Raw genomic sequence first — 14,884 nt, 5'->3', positions numbered from 1 at the left:
CATCCTCTTCCCCCTCCCCACGATGACCCACTTCAGCAGAATCTCCTCAGTGAAATTTGGTTGGATTTGAATACAGCCAGACTTAATGTGCCTTTTTTCAGCTTGTAGTATCGTGTTTGTCCCACTTTCAAATTGGGAATAGTAATGGCAGAACCGATATCAATAAACCACAGCGGCAGCGCCGGTCCGTTACGTCTGCACGGTACACTGAGAAACAATGATGAGTCACAGCGGCGTGACTCTGCCGTGTTTGTCCTGCAGTTTTCGCTTGGATGTCTGCGGTTTTCACCCAATGACAGCGAGTCAAGAAAACTTCCTTTTGAAGATGGCGTATGTTCATACAGAGATGCACACGTCCTTGCTAAAAGAAGTCTGGAAGTGTCAGTCAAGCTTCTGCCAAACATTTCTCAGGTGTGAGCTTCGTGGCCTACTTTTCAAGATACTTTTTATTTGGGTTCCGCTTGTACACAGAGTATGACTGACACACACACAAACAGGGAAATGTGAACACAGAATATCGTGGCCTACTTCTGAGTACCTCTGTTGTAATCCTATCTTTGGTCTCTGTGTATAGAAGTGGTGTGGGAAAGCCTGAATTACTATTATGACAGCGATAGGACAATTGAAGAAAGTTTCTGTGGTCTGTCTGGGTTTTGTCTACCCAATGATTGATTAACATAACAGTTCTATCATAAGAGAACCAACAAGTAGAAGTACCTTTTTAAACATCGTCATATAATACAGACAAGTGCTGCTTTTATTATGCCGGCATAGACGAAGCCTTTCGCCTCCAGAGAGCGTAATGAGGGCTCAGGTGGCAATCCCAGATGCCCGTTCTGTGGGCGGTGGCAGTGTTACCTGTTGTCGCAGTGTTCCTTTGTGAACGGTCATCTGCTCATTCTACCGGCGCTTTTGCAACTCGGCAGATGGTTTGCACGCATATCCATATGCATACGCATTCATTTTCACACATTCCTGGGCACACGTGATGGCAAATGTGATCTTGAAATTTCTGCACTTGTTGTGTGACGGAAAATAAGGAATGTGTTCGTCCAAACTTTACTGATACTGGTCGTACCAATACAGTGATAAGTTTGACCTGATTTAGAAGTTTTTTGAGATACGAGCTGTTGTTCAGCCCATTTCTGCTTTGATTTGAGCAAGCAAAACTTTGACTTCATGGAGGCAGTCAATTCAATTCACTTCACAACAAATAGGCATTTGGCAGATTGTGAACAATTCTTCAAAAAAAGAGGCTGCAAGGTGTTTGAAGTTAACTGTCCAACATAAAACAAACAGAGTTACACTTTGTGTATTTAAAACAACCACATAACATTGCCCTAAGATCCGCTAGCTTAATGCTAACACGTAATGCAGAATCTAATAAGACCCAATATGGGAGTCTTATTTAAAAAAAAAAAAAAAAAAAAAAAAAAAAAAGTATTTCACAAGACAATAGTATGAAACAAAACTGATCAGTATGCGAAGTTGTTCATAGTCATTGTAGACTTTTTTATTTTTTTATTTTTTTATATGCACTACTCGGGTCACAGGATTATTTGGATCACATTCAAATTTAGAAATTTGCATTGATTTTAGTCTCCTATGTGTACAACTCTGTACACAACCTTAAATATCATCATGCGTTTGCTACTGTGTTGATGCCCTAATGCTATGCTGTTATAACTGGCATTTCTCACACTGTCAGGTTGTTATATCCAAATAACCTTTCAATGTGAATGAAGGTTAATTAAAGGGATTGTATCACTCATCCCATCCTTTTCATAGCAAAATAGCTCTAATTATTTTCAAGTCTCTTTCCCCCCACATATCTGTACCAATTTTGGCCTGCTAAATAGGATCATAATACAAAAGTTGCACCAACAAGCAGCTACAAAAAAAAGGATTTAAAAGCAGCTGAAGTGGTGAGAGATGAACAAACTGACTCATTAGCTGCCGCTAGTTCACACAGTGTTCATTTTGCCGTTGGTCAGTTGATGGCCTCAGCAACCTAGTGTGAGCAGAACACACTTGAGACCAAAAATCAGAGGTGGTAATCGTCACACGGTATCAGCCACATTGGATGTACCATTGTGTCAATGAAGTGAAACCTATGCCTTGTTCAAGAAGTTGGATATTTGTTGTAAATAAGACGTTTTTATCACCATTGCAAGACGTTATGGCATTACATTGTATCTGGATTCAGTTTTGGCAATCCTACTCTTTACTCTGACTATCAGTGTCGACAAATACGATACTAACTACTGTAACTCTGAAATTCTTTGATGAATTGGGAATTTGAATTTACTAAAAATTCATATAGGCCATGAGTGAGTGAATACATATTGGAAGTATAATTGGAAAAATATTTGGCTTTATGACGTTAAAATATAAAAAGAGCTCTTTCAGCTTTTAATTGCAATTATTTACATCTACACATTAAATACCGAGTATGACGAGGCCTATTTGCCCTCTAACGGAGCAGTTTTATTTGGAGACATACATCAGCATCTGCCACCCAGACCATGTGAATGTCTGACGTTTTTATATTTTATATCATTTATGGACATCACCATCTGCTGTTAGTTTAGACTTTTACAATGACCTGTTTCACAAATAAACAACTTCTCAAGGTTGTTGAGATTGACTTTCCTATTTTCACTGCGATTGAAGCAACGTGGCTATTGCGTCATATTTCCTAGCAACAAATTTTTTTCTTTAGTACCTTTCTTATTAGCTTTAGGAAAATACTCGAATGCTTAAAATGTAATTGTCATTCTTCTACTGTATGTGTTGTGTGTTGATAGAATTGCCAACCACACGGCTTTGTCAGTGGCAATGAAGATTGATGCAAACCCACAAGTTGACACAAGTTGATGCCCTAAAGAAGCATCAAAATGCCTCATGCAAGGGAAAAGCAAAAAATAATTATAGGGTCTTAGCAACAATGACCTCTGCTTTTGTGTGGAAGAAACGGACTACCGGGTTGTTTTTGGCAAATCTCTCAACCAGAATAGAATGTTCACGGACGTCACTATGATAACGGAAAACAAACAGACGCAGTCAGACAGTGAACATGCTGACAAGCTAAGCTACAATTTGAGTTGGAATGTTTAAACATGAGAACACTTGGAAGTATTACCGAAAGGAGACGTATTGTGCATTTTGTTTTGCCCAATTTAAGAGATCCCAGGTGTCTTTAAGCAAGCTCGCCCGTCATTCTTCAATCAAAATACACAAAGGAAAAAGTTGCAGAGTACTTATCGTTCACTTGTGGTTCAATTCACTTGATTTTTTTTGGGGGGCGGGTCTTTCTCAGATGCTGAATATGGCTTCTGTTACCACGACAACTGAGGCGGAGCTAAGGCAAGGTGTGAGGCTACTCAGCGTTGCCAACTTTGATACATTTAGTGAACTTTCCAACTCGGACTGGCAGCAAACTTTTTTTTTTTTTTTTTTTTTTTGAATGACATGAAATGAATGACACTTGCAAAGAAGATGTCATTGACAAATTATAAAGCTAGCATCCATCAATATTCTATTGCATTTTCACTCTTGGTGGCAGCATTTCATCACCAAGCCACTAAATCAATTCCTTTTTTTTTTCTTTTTTCTTTCAAACTACCGCTGTTTTCTTAAGATGGAACCCAATGAAAACAGCAGAGGCCCCAGAATGGAACCCTGTGGAACGCTATGCGTTTTGTTATACAGGCGAATTCACATATTCGTACCACCACTGTCTTTGCTAGACGTCGTTAGCATGTAGTCACAAGTCAACTACTGAGCTGCTGCACAGATAGGCCAAGCAACGTAGCGTGATCCCCTGCAGCCAATGACGGCCAAGCAGGGCATATCGTCATAAATCATTTGAGTCGGGTATGTGTCTTGACCTCCACCAACCCAGGTTAAGAACAACGCATCTGTAACATTAAATAAAGCACAACAAAATAAAAATAAATACAAATAAAGCACAAAATTTCCATCTTGCCATACTTCCCAGTAGCCCAGAAATAATAAAGACTCATGTACTTAATGGCCAGTATTTGCCATAAATTCCTGCAGCTCCTTTAATTAATGCTACTGTCGGACTCTTGGCAGCCTCCCTGACCATTTTGCCTCTCATCTTAAGTTTTAGAAGGACGTCTGGTTCTTAATAATGTCACATGTTGGGTCAAATTTTTTGTATGGGAAGATGATGTCTTCCCTGGAATGTTTTTTTTTTTCTTCTTCTCCTTGAACAACAAGATTGCTCTAATGCTGTGGAAGCTCTCTGCCAAGCATGACTTGTGCTGTAAGATTTGACAACTAAATTGTCAGGAAGGGCAGACTTGAACAAGATGAGCAGCTTTATTTGGGATTAGTCAGAGGTACTTGAAATGGCAGGTGTGTGCCGAGTCCCATTTAACATGAGCTTGAATGTGATTGGTTAGTTTAGTTTGGAGAAGATGATTCATCTTGGTCTCATTTGTTTCATAGCAAAACCTGGCATTTTAACAGGGGTGTGTAGAATTTTGATACCCACGTAAGGGTTGTTTAATTTCACACTTGATTTGTGGACAGGCACTTGAGAGATGCAGGAATACAAGCAATTACAGTCACTCTTGCAATATATATATATGTCACCTTTTAGTAAAACTTGATGACACAGGCATACAGAATGAGCACGGCAACAGCAGGACAGAAGGTCAAATTCTGGCTTAAACGTCATGCTGCATTGCAGTGCAGTAAAAAAAAAAAAAAAAACCTGCAGTGGCTATGACACATAACCTACAATTTCCTAACTGCTTTGCACGGGCCGTTATTTCATTATCCAAGAACGGCAGTGGAATTTCAAGTTTTTTGCAACATCAGTTTGTCTACTTTATCCAAATTCATTATGCCACCAAATGCATCTTGGAAGTTAAGGTTGGTATAATGGCAGGTTGTGTCATCAGCAAGGTCACGCAGCAGCAGCAGGGTAGCGAGATGAAGTGTCGGGAGGGAAAGAACACGCAGGGAGGTCTAATCACGTTAATTAAAGCAGATGAAATGTATGCCTTCACGGTTCAGTGCTGTGGAAATGTTGATGCTTGTCAGCGTGTTCATAATTTGATGGCAAATTCTGTATGGGCGTACACCAGTATATTATAATGCAAATGTTACTAAAGCCTCCTTGTGCATCATTTGACTGATAAACCGTTGTAAATTGCCAAATTGGCTCACGTTTACCGGTACATTTTTTTTTGTGTGCCTGTTTTCATGCAACTTTAGGGGTTGCTTAGTTGTAAGCGCAACTCCTGACTGCTCGAGTTGCAAGGTCACCCATCTAGCCTGTGTTGCTATGGCAACAAGAGGATCACCTTCAAGTGAATGTTGAACACAATTGTTAATGGGAGCCCCCCTGAAGTTTCCTCTCTTCCAAATCTTAAATAAAGCAGACATAAACGTTGCTGATAGTCTCAACCTTTTTGTGGTCGCTAGGGCCGTGTTTTTGTTTTTTTTCCTTTTTGTTGACATCCGCCTCACCACAGGAATGACGTACGCATTGACCCATAAAATGCGTCCAATTCAAGACTGGCACGCCGGTGACGCCTTGCATGCGAGCATGTGACTGTTCTTATCCCGGCCCCTTCTTCAAGAGCCTTGGCGTTAGTCTTCAGGTATGCATCCTGCCAGAGGGACTTAACACAGAGTGGCCCATTGTTTCCCGAGCATGCCGCCCGTACACAAAATCAAGATACAGCTGCTTAATTACCAACCAAACCCAAAAATGATGGCGAGGCAAAGGGACCACACCCAGCAATTGGACCCCACGGAAACTCCCATAGGAAGAATTAAGTCATTCCTATTTTGACACTCGTTCCCTTTAGAACAGAAGCAGGCTTCTGTTTTGGGACAGTGCTGTTGTGTTTTTGAGCAACAGTGTACAAACTAATTTATTCGAGGGCTGTATGCAGGAAACTCGACAGATACCAGGGCCACTTTGGCATTCTTCAACGTTAATAAACACACTTAAACTAATCCATTCTGCATTTATTATATCTCATGTATATTTGACTTATTTGGAAAAACTGTTATGTCACAAATATATGTATATATATATATATATATATTTTTTTTATATATATATATATATATATATATATAATAATGTTTCTATGTATTTATTATTTATTTTCATTACATTTTTTCCATCCCTCCTTGGTGAGTGGTGGGGTGGCTCCCTACTAGCAGTGTGACGATATATCGATATCGCGATTAATCGTGACACTTTGTCTCCCGATAGATTATCGATACGCCTATGCAAGTATCGCAATATTTGTAGTTAATATACAGCCACTATGACGGCTCCATTGTTCATGACTTATTGAGCAATTACTTGGCGGGCCACTAGGGGAGCACCTCATAAGAGTGGCGGGGAAATGTACGGAAGTATAAGATATTTATCTTATCTAAAAAAATTCATTTTATAAAATGAAACAATTGACTATGTTGCATGACAATACAGTAGTGATTAAGAAAGACACAAATATATTGACAGAAAGTTGTTCCTGTTAAGACATTTGTATTTGTTTAAAAAAAAAAAAAAAAAAATACACTAAAGTACTTACTGTGAAGAAGACACCAGTTTTAATATTGTGTTTCGGTGATGGTACAAAAATAAACTATTTTCTCATTGAAAAAACATCAGTTTATGTCTTGAGTAGTTTTATCGTAGATGATCGTGGATTTATTACCTGACCAATATATCAATAATTGTGGTATCAGGAGATCATTGTTATCGTGAGCCTTGTATCGTATCGCGTCGCGTCGTATCGTATCGTATCGTGAGATGCCCAGAAGTTCCTACCCCTACTCCCTACTAGTGCCCTCTAATATAATCCAATGTCCACATTTCGAAGCAGAATGAGCAATCTGTAGTTTGCTGGCAATTTTAACAGCACTTACTTGTGGACCATGAATGTGATGTGATGTGACGCTCACAAATGGGACCAGCAGAAAGTGGAAGAATTTCTTTGCCTATCTGGAAAAGCTCTTTAGGAAATTTCCTATGATAAGTAGTAAAGACTAAAATATGGACAGCGGGTTGCAATTGGCCCCTAGGCTTTTAGAGCCCCCTGATGGGGGGGAGAAATGTCGACTCAGCAAGGTCAGATGGAAGACTGTTCTGTCTGTATTTTTGCTCATATACAGTATCATTCTTTACACCCACATTGAGGCGCTTAAACAGAACCACTTCTTATTTGGCCTCCCCGTAACTGATAATGGATGTTGTTTACATCATATTATTTACTGTATGATCCAACTAATGTCCTCTCGTCCAATCGCGTTTGATAAGTGGCTCTCCACTGCTGCGCTATGGCAGTAAACAACATGATAAACACGGACGAGTGCCACTGTCTCGCAGTCTTTGGCTCAGATACTCCCCACTGTCACAGGCCCACGATGCATGTCTGTAATAAAGGAAAGTGCTCATGGACGGCAATAGCAAGGGCAAAACGATTAACTGATGTCAACAATCTGTTAACATGAGAGTGACATGGCAATGCAACTTTTCTTTCAAAGGAGACAGATTTTTTTTTTCCCACATGTTAAAACAGTTGGCTTAAAAGGTGTCTGACATTCCATGTCAAAATACGCATTAAGTATAAAATTGCACTCAACATCTAGGTTTGGCAGCGGGAGTATTTGTTACCGTGACGATTGATGCTGGAGCTAGAGGTAGAGTGTTCTTACAAAAGTGGGGCTACTCGATGATGTTTTCGACACTGCTAGCAAACTTTTTTTTTTTTTTTTAATAAGCAGCAAATCTAGCAAACCTCTGTGACATTACTTTGTAATATTTTAACACGCTAGTGTGGCTTGAAAATGGCTGGTCTTAAGTTAGCCTTGCTGCTTAGTCATAGAGAAACTCTTTTGGTGGTGAGTTTTTATCAATTAGCCTAATTATTAGGGGTGTGAATTGCCTAGTATCTGACGATTCGATTCGTATCACGATTCACAGGTCACGATTCGATACCGATTAATCCCGATACGAATTTATAAGTCGATTGGTCCGATTTTTTTTTAATTCAAATTTAGAAAATACTAATCAGTAAACTTGTACAGTCTAAGATTTGTATGAAAATGTATTATTTATTTATCTGAAACTTCAGTCTTATACAGGTTGTAATCTGTTTCACGTTCAACAGCATTGAAATAAAATATTAAGGCTTAATGTTCCATTAAAATAACATCTTCTATGCTTAAGGTGTGAACCCTAACCTGAAGTAAGACGTTTTGTTGAATATTTTTCCATTAAAAATGGAAGTTTAAAAATCGATTCGGCCGCCTATTGAATCGATTCGAGAATTGCGCGATGTAGTATCGCGATATATTGCCGAATCGATTTTTTTTAACACCCCTACTAATTATGATTCTTCACATTTCAGAGCATATTTAAGGCACACTTGTTTGTAAACAAGCCATCAAAGTCATAACTGTCTCCTTTAAGTGAAATCTTTGGTGACTTGACTGAGAAACTATCTGTGACTCATTGTCTGTCTGTGTGTGTCCAGGATGTGACAGAGACCTTTTTTTGCATTGTCAGCAGTGCACTTTCAGATTGTGAATTTGTGCTTGCTTAGTTCCCTTGTGGCTTTTGTGTTTTGTGTGTTGTTGTTGTTTGCATATCCCTATGCGGACCTGCCCAGTACAAAGCTGTCAATTTCAAAGTAAAAATAAAAACTTACAGAAAAAAAAAAAAATGTTGGTTGGAAATACAAAAAAAAAAAAAAAAAAAAAAAAAAAAGTTTGTAGGAAATAATCCAGAGCACACTATATCAAAACTTCTATGAACTAGATTAGTGCTGTCACTATCGAATATTTTTAGAATGAACTAATGACTAATCATCCAGTTTAATTTTGCTTTAAAGTGTATTACAAAAAACATTTTTCCCCTGATTACTGTTTATTAACCAATAACCAGTGATTGGTGTTTATTTTTTTACGTCTTATTCATACCATTATTTAAAATAAATAAATAAATAAATACATAAATAAATAAAAGGTGAATTGATATTGTACTATGTTACCGGTTCGGCAAATGTCTTATTTTGATTAAACACAGAAGATAATCAGTCTTCTTTCATCAAAAATCAGTGAACAATTACTGTTGATATGCTGAAATCAGATGAGTATGGCTCCCAACGATTACTCCATTATCAAAATAGTTGTCGATTATTTTTGACAGTCCTAAACCACCTTGCCCACTGTTTAGTTTGCCCGTAAATGTATTATTATCCTGTTTTGAGGGGGTGGGTCAGTCATAATTTGACGTTTCTTTTTACAAAATCCTAGTTTTCTTTGCTTTTTGATCAGAAATCAAGCCAGATGAGTCTCCTGTTTCTTTTGGTCGGTTGGGTGCTTGTGTTGCGACGGAACAGAATGTTCTCTGGGTCTGGAAAGATCAGCCAAAATGCTTTAAAACTGCTGGCAACGTGGGGAAGTCTGTTTTGAAACCAACTAGTAATAAATAAAGATTTCAAGTGTGCTCGACCCGTTCTGCTTGTGTAAACCACATCAGGTGAAAAGTTTAGTGGGGGAATATTGAACCCATCAATCTAAATTCAATTCACTTTGGACAAAACGTGGCTGCTAAATGATGTGCTGCCTGGTGCACTAGCAAAAAATAGTGGCCTCAATTGAACGCAATGGAATCTTGCAGCAGCGCTTCCCTCTGCTGGACAGATGCGAGTACAGCAAAAACACTGCTGGGCCCCTTTTCATCTGGATTGTTATTGAATTGGGCCGAGCACGCAATCAATAACTAAAGCATGACAAGCGCATTTAATAGAGCATGTTGCTAATTAAAATAGCGTCCCAGGGTGCGTCTTTGCTGGGAAATGTAGGTCAGCGTCAGAGGCATTGTTTAATGGCTTATTGGGACCCTTGTTAGCAGCGGGTTTGTGTGCAGCCAGTGGTTACCGAGCCGTTGGCCTAATTTGTTGCTGAAGCCCGCCAGTGGAGTTTTGTAGTCATGCATCTCTATCACGCACACGCGCACACTCTCTCTCTCTGTCTCCCTATCACTTCATTTCCCCTCTTCAGGTTCAGTGTCTCCAATAGTGTGTTTAGTCCCTTTCCTGTTTCCTGATCACCGCTGTCAAATTAAATGCAGCTCCCGCTCCACCTGCCGCGCTCGAGCCGGCCTCGGTCTCCGAAGAGCCCGGAGAAGGTCAGCGCAGACTCGAACACCATTAAGGGCAACATAAATCAACACGTTATCACGCTCCCCGTCTTCTTTCGCTAGTTGCATGCTGTTAAGTCTTAAAAATTGGGATATCACGATCACATTTTTTTGTACCCGAGTCACCTGATTTTGAGGATCTGCCGATACCGAGTCCCAATCTGATTCCTCGGCAAAGTATTAAGGAGGGGAAAAAACAAGTGCTTCCAATTAGGGCTGCACAATATATCCAAAAAATATCGATATCACGATATTGGCCCATGCAATATGCATATCGCAACGACATGCAATAAGTTTTGTATGGAATTTTATGCTTATATCTGAATTTGACCAGTCAAACGTTAACGAAAATGTGCACCACCATCCAATAATTGAACATTATCGAGAGGTAATTACAATTAACTAAGAATACATTGAATTTTCTTATTTTGTTGAATGAAAAAAAAAATTAATCCCTTCATAAGATAATAAAAATGTCATTTCTTTAGGTACAGGTTAAAAATCTCAATAATATCGATATCGCCATATTCAGCAACTGTATCCCACATCGTATGTTTTTTCAATATTGTGCAGGCCTAATTCCAATTATTTTATTTTTTTCTTAATTTGAACAAAACCATGCCAATAATTTTGGGCGGTGCCATCAGAAGTGCACAAAATAATAAACGTTTTGCTTGGCAATATGGTTTACCTCTGGATGATCTTGTTGATTTTTAGCCCCTAAAATAATAATAATAATAATAATAATAATAATAATAACCAAATTGCCCAAAAATGAAAACCCGATGATTTTATCCCGATACCGATCAGCTGAAAATGATGTGATTGGGATCTGGACATCTCTACTTAAAAATTATCAAAATGTGGGTTATTTTATTATTTTTTATCCAATATTGTTCAGTTATGGTGTAAGTTTCACTCAAATATACGTCTTTTATTATAATTTTTGTCTGTTAACTGCGGCTGGAAGATACCTAAATTTCCCTGTCAGGAAGAATAAAGTATCTGTTAGCTATACATTACAGCACTAACAGAGTAAGAAAATAATCAAAACAAATTGAATCATAATTAAAGCATCATCAGCATAATTGTATCAGGACAATAAACGTCCAATAGCGGTAGTCGCACCATGGCTTTGAAACGCTCAAATCTTCTTCGTTAAGCTGCCAAATTGTGGGCAAAGAAAATTCATCTGCGTCGGTTTAATATGTAAATTCTGGAAATTCAGACCCATTCGCTCACAGATTAATTTTTGGAAGTAGGAAAAACCAAAATATTTACTGTACTTGCGTGCTCCAACTTGATTTCAAAAGTCACCCAATGAGGACAAATGTCAATTAAAACATCCCGTCATTAAGTTGCTTGCCCTCAACTACAGCACTAACATGTCAGTCCAATTATTTTGTTGTTGTTGGACATCTAACCCCCCCTGCAGCAAGCAAAGCTCCACCCCGATCCTTTTTTGTTTCATTATTCTACTGTTGTATTACTACAGTGCATTTCTCAGTAAGTAAGACTGTTAGTTTTACCCTTGTTATAGGTTGGTAAGATAATTAGTTAAAAAAAAAAAAAAAAAAAAAAATTGCCCAAGTATGTGCCCTACTCAAGTATGAAGTGACCTGTCTTCATCCACCTCATTTTTTCCCGACATAAGAACAACATGCAAAAAAAAAAAAAAAATGGGGGTGTTATCCCATGTTTTTATTTGTTATAGTGAATATCATGGCTGTAACATGTATCCATTTTTAACATGAACATCATGCAAATCAACTTGAGATTGTGATTGGTTCGCTAGGAATCCAGTCATGAACCAGAAGTCAAGCTGACATCATCCAAATGATGCGTTTTTATTGGTTTAGACACCCAAATACTGTATGTCATGTCCACTGCAATCATCTTTGGGTCCGAAGGTAGTGGTGAGAAAATTAAGCTTCATGAAACCATTGCAATATTTTTTGAACTCCTCTATATGGTGCTCTTGGTTTAAAGATAAAGACGACTGCAATGAAAATTATTACATTTCCATTGCGTCTTTGACCCATGAGCGCCATCTAGAGGAGTCACAAAAATATCGCAAGTGCTTGAAGCTTCATTTTCACATCACTACCGAAGGGGTTAATTCTTATTCCACAAGTGCAATTATAGATCAATGTGTGGAGCACATTGAATGAACATAATATTGCAAAGACATTTTTTTGCTCCGAGTTCCCCTTTTATGAGAACATTTGCTATCAAAAATGGTTTGATGAAACAGACAAGGAAATTGCCTATCATCTTAAGCAATGGACAAACAAACAAACACAGTGTTCAATTATGATCAAATCACTTTTGATTAAAACTTCCACCTTGGAGGAGGTCAGTACGCCCGCGTGCCATTGTATATTTTGTATATCCGTCAGTGACTTCTCAACCTCTCCAAGTGGAAGCGAAATGACGCCAAGCACCAAGTCTATTTATAGTCTTTTGTGCTTTAGTGACGCAGTCGAGAGAGTACCAACAGATGGGCTCACCACCACATCCTTTGCCCGCCAGTCTCTTTTAGGAGCTTGCCTTTGTCAATGGGTCTGTTTTGTATTTGTTTTTAATTTTAATTTTTTTTCAGCCAAGCCTCAGAATAGGACGCCTGGAGTTGAACTGTCTTTGAAAACCTCAGCACGCTGTCTTTCATTCAGCAGCTCGAGCGCAAGCCGCTGTTGATGAGGCGACATCTCTGCTGCGTGTGCCGAAAAGTCCGAGACGTTTTGTCAAACGCAAACAGTCAGACACCTGGGCAGGCGTTGACCCCGACCGCGCTCCTTTTCGGGGAGAAACGTCAGTCTTCAGCTGAAGCAGCAGTGGTTGAGTTATGTTTGGTTTTTACACAGCAGAATGAATGGATTTATGTCTCTAGATTTAGACTTAGACTTGACTTTATTGATCCCTTTGGGATGGCTCCCTCTGGGAAATCTCTAATGAAGAAATGTGTATATTTCGTAGGGGTGTGCCAAAAAAAAAATCGATTCTAATCATGATTCTCAGTTAGTACAATTCAGAATCAATTTTAAATGTCCTAAAATCGATTTTATCGAAATAATTTTACACCAGCTTGTCATTGTTTGTGTACTGGGAACGCTGTTCATGTTGTACCCAATTTGACCACAGGGGCAGTGTGGTTCCGTGTGTTCTGATATACAGTTAAGTTGTAGTCACATTAGAGAGTAGAAGGAAAAAGTCACCATCAAGTTATCGCATCGAATCGTGAGACCTGACATGTTTCGTATTTTAAATACTCGCAAATCTCAGAAATAGTCATTGGAAACATTAAAAAAAGAGACATTGTATTGAAATTTTCCTCAATCTTGATGAAAGCTTTCTGACATTCCTGTCAAAATACACAAACAGTTTGATGAACAGTTTAAGCCTGTAGCTGTACAATTGAAGTTTGTCTGAACATCTCCTTGTCCTCAAATAGCCCAGATTGTGAAGATCAATTTTCTCGCAAGTGGTTGCGTTGCGAAGACTCTGAAACTCCCAAACCAGAAGATGGTCACTTCTCTCAAAAAAATATGCAATAACTTCGAGAATCTAAGTGTGCTTCTTTTTTTGGGAACATCTTTCTGACACCTTGCGGTAGTCTTTATTTTATTTTTCAGCCATCTTTCTGTCGGCCTCTTCCATGAGTTGTATTACTTTTGATTAGTGTAGGTTTAGGTCTGTGTCTCTCATGTTTTCGTCTGCAAGAGCTCTTCTTTGGGCCACACTCGCTCACACTTGTCTTGCTTTAGCTCTTTGACGACATGTCTTGATTTTCAAAATCTGCACCGCCAACTATTCTTGCCCGTTTTGTTGTTGTTTTTGTTTTGAGGTAAACAAAACAGCAGCAAATTAGCCTGTATAGGCTTGGCAGAAAGCTTTTGGCAGTTTTTCACTGCTGCTCCTCCCACAAATGCATGTTCCATACAAATGTGGCGCCACTTATAAAAGGGTCATAAATGGGCTTTCCCACAGTATGAGATTTATTGCCAAGAAGCAGTTGCAACAAACAAATAACCTTTCTTACTTTTTGCACTAAGTATTGTGATTTCAAAATCACTGTTCTCAGATAATGATTTAGTTAAAATATGTTTCACATAATGTAAAAATAATAATAATAAAAGCAATATAACAATATAATCAAATAATTTGAAGGATCAATTCCCTTCTTGATAACACCAAACATTACAACTAGACTCAAAATAACTTCTCGTTGAACAAAATTAATATACAACATTAAAATGCATATAATTTGTGTCAATAAGGTCAAGGAACAGTACAAAAATTCTGATTTGTATTTCATGTGTTCTCTGTCCACCAAGGTTTCCTGCTTACTGTTATACCTGCACAAGAACCTGAACCTGAACTAAAGGTGAGTTGTTTAATTATCAACGGAACTGATTTGTCTTAATTAAATTAAATTAAATTAATAATGGCTTCCTGATTTAGCTGATTTGTCCAGTTTAGAAAAATGTAATACTTATAATATATAATACCATCAAGTAAAATATTACTTAAAAGGTACTAAAAATACAAAATGTGACTGTCATAACTCTTCTTCTTTCATTATTTTTTTTTTTAAATCAACTGTAACCTTGTCACACAGCCACGAGAGGGCGCCAGAGTATCACTGTGGTCAAAATGAATTGCATGAGGGAAGAAACC

At 38.3% G+C, this 14,884-nt stretch overlaps 1 protein-coding gene across 2 annotated transcripts in view; it reads left to right on the top strand.

The window, feature by feature from the left end:
* The window catches only part of adarb1b (adenosine deaminase RNA specific B1b), a 197,843-nt gene that overhangs the window by 140,993 nt on the left and 41,966 nt on the right, over positions 1-14,884 (top strand). Inside the window, exon 3 of one of the 2 annotated variants that reach the window (XM_077536846.1) lies at positions 14,542-14,591. The exons of the other annotated variant lie outside the window; for it this stretch is intronic. The gene's annotated coding sequence lies outside the window, so the exon portion shown is untranslated. The remainder of the gene's footprint in view (positions 1-14,541; positions 14,592-14,884) is intronic. 2 annotated transcript variants of the gene reach the window in all.

The sequence above is a fragment of the Festucalex cinctus genome, chromosome 11, assembly GCF_051991245.1.
Source record: "Festucalex cinctus isolate MCC-2025b chromosome 11, RoL_Fcin_1.0, whole genome shotgun sequence".
NCBI classification, from domain to species: Eukaryota; Metazoa; Chordata; class Actinopteri; order Syngnathiformes; family Syngnathidae; genus Festucalex; species Festucalex cinctus.
This window is presented reverse-complemented; position numbering and strand designations above follow the sequence as displayed.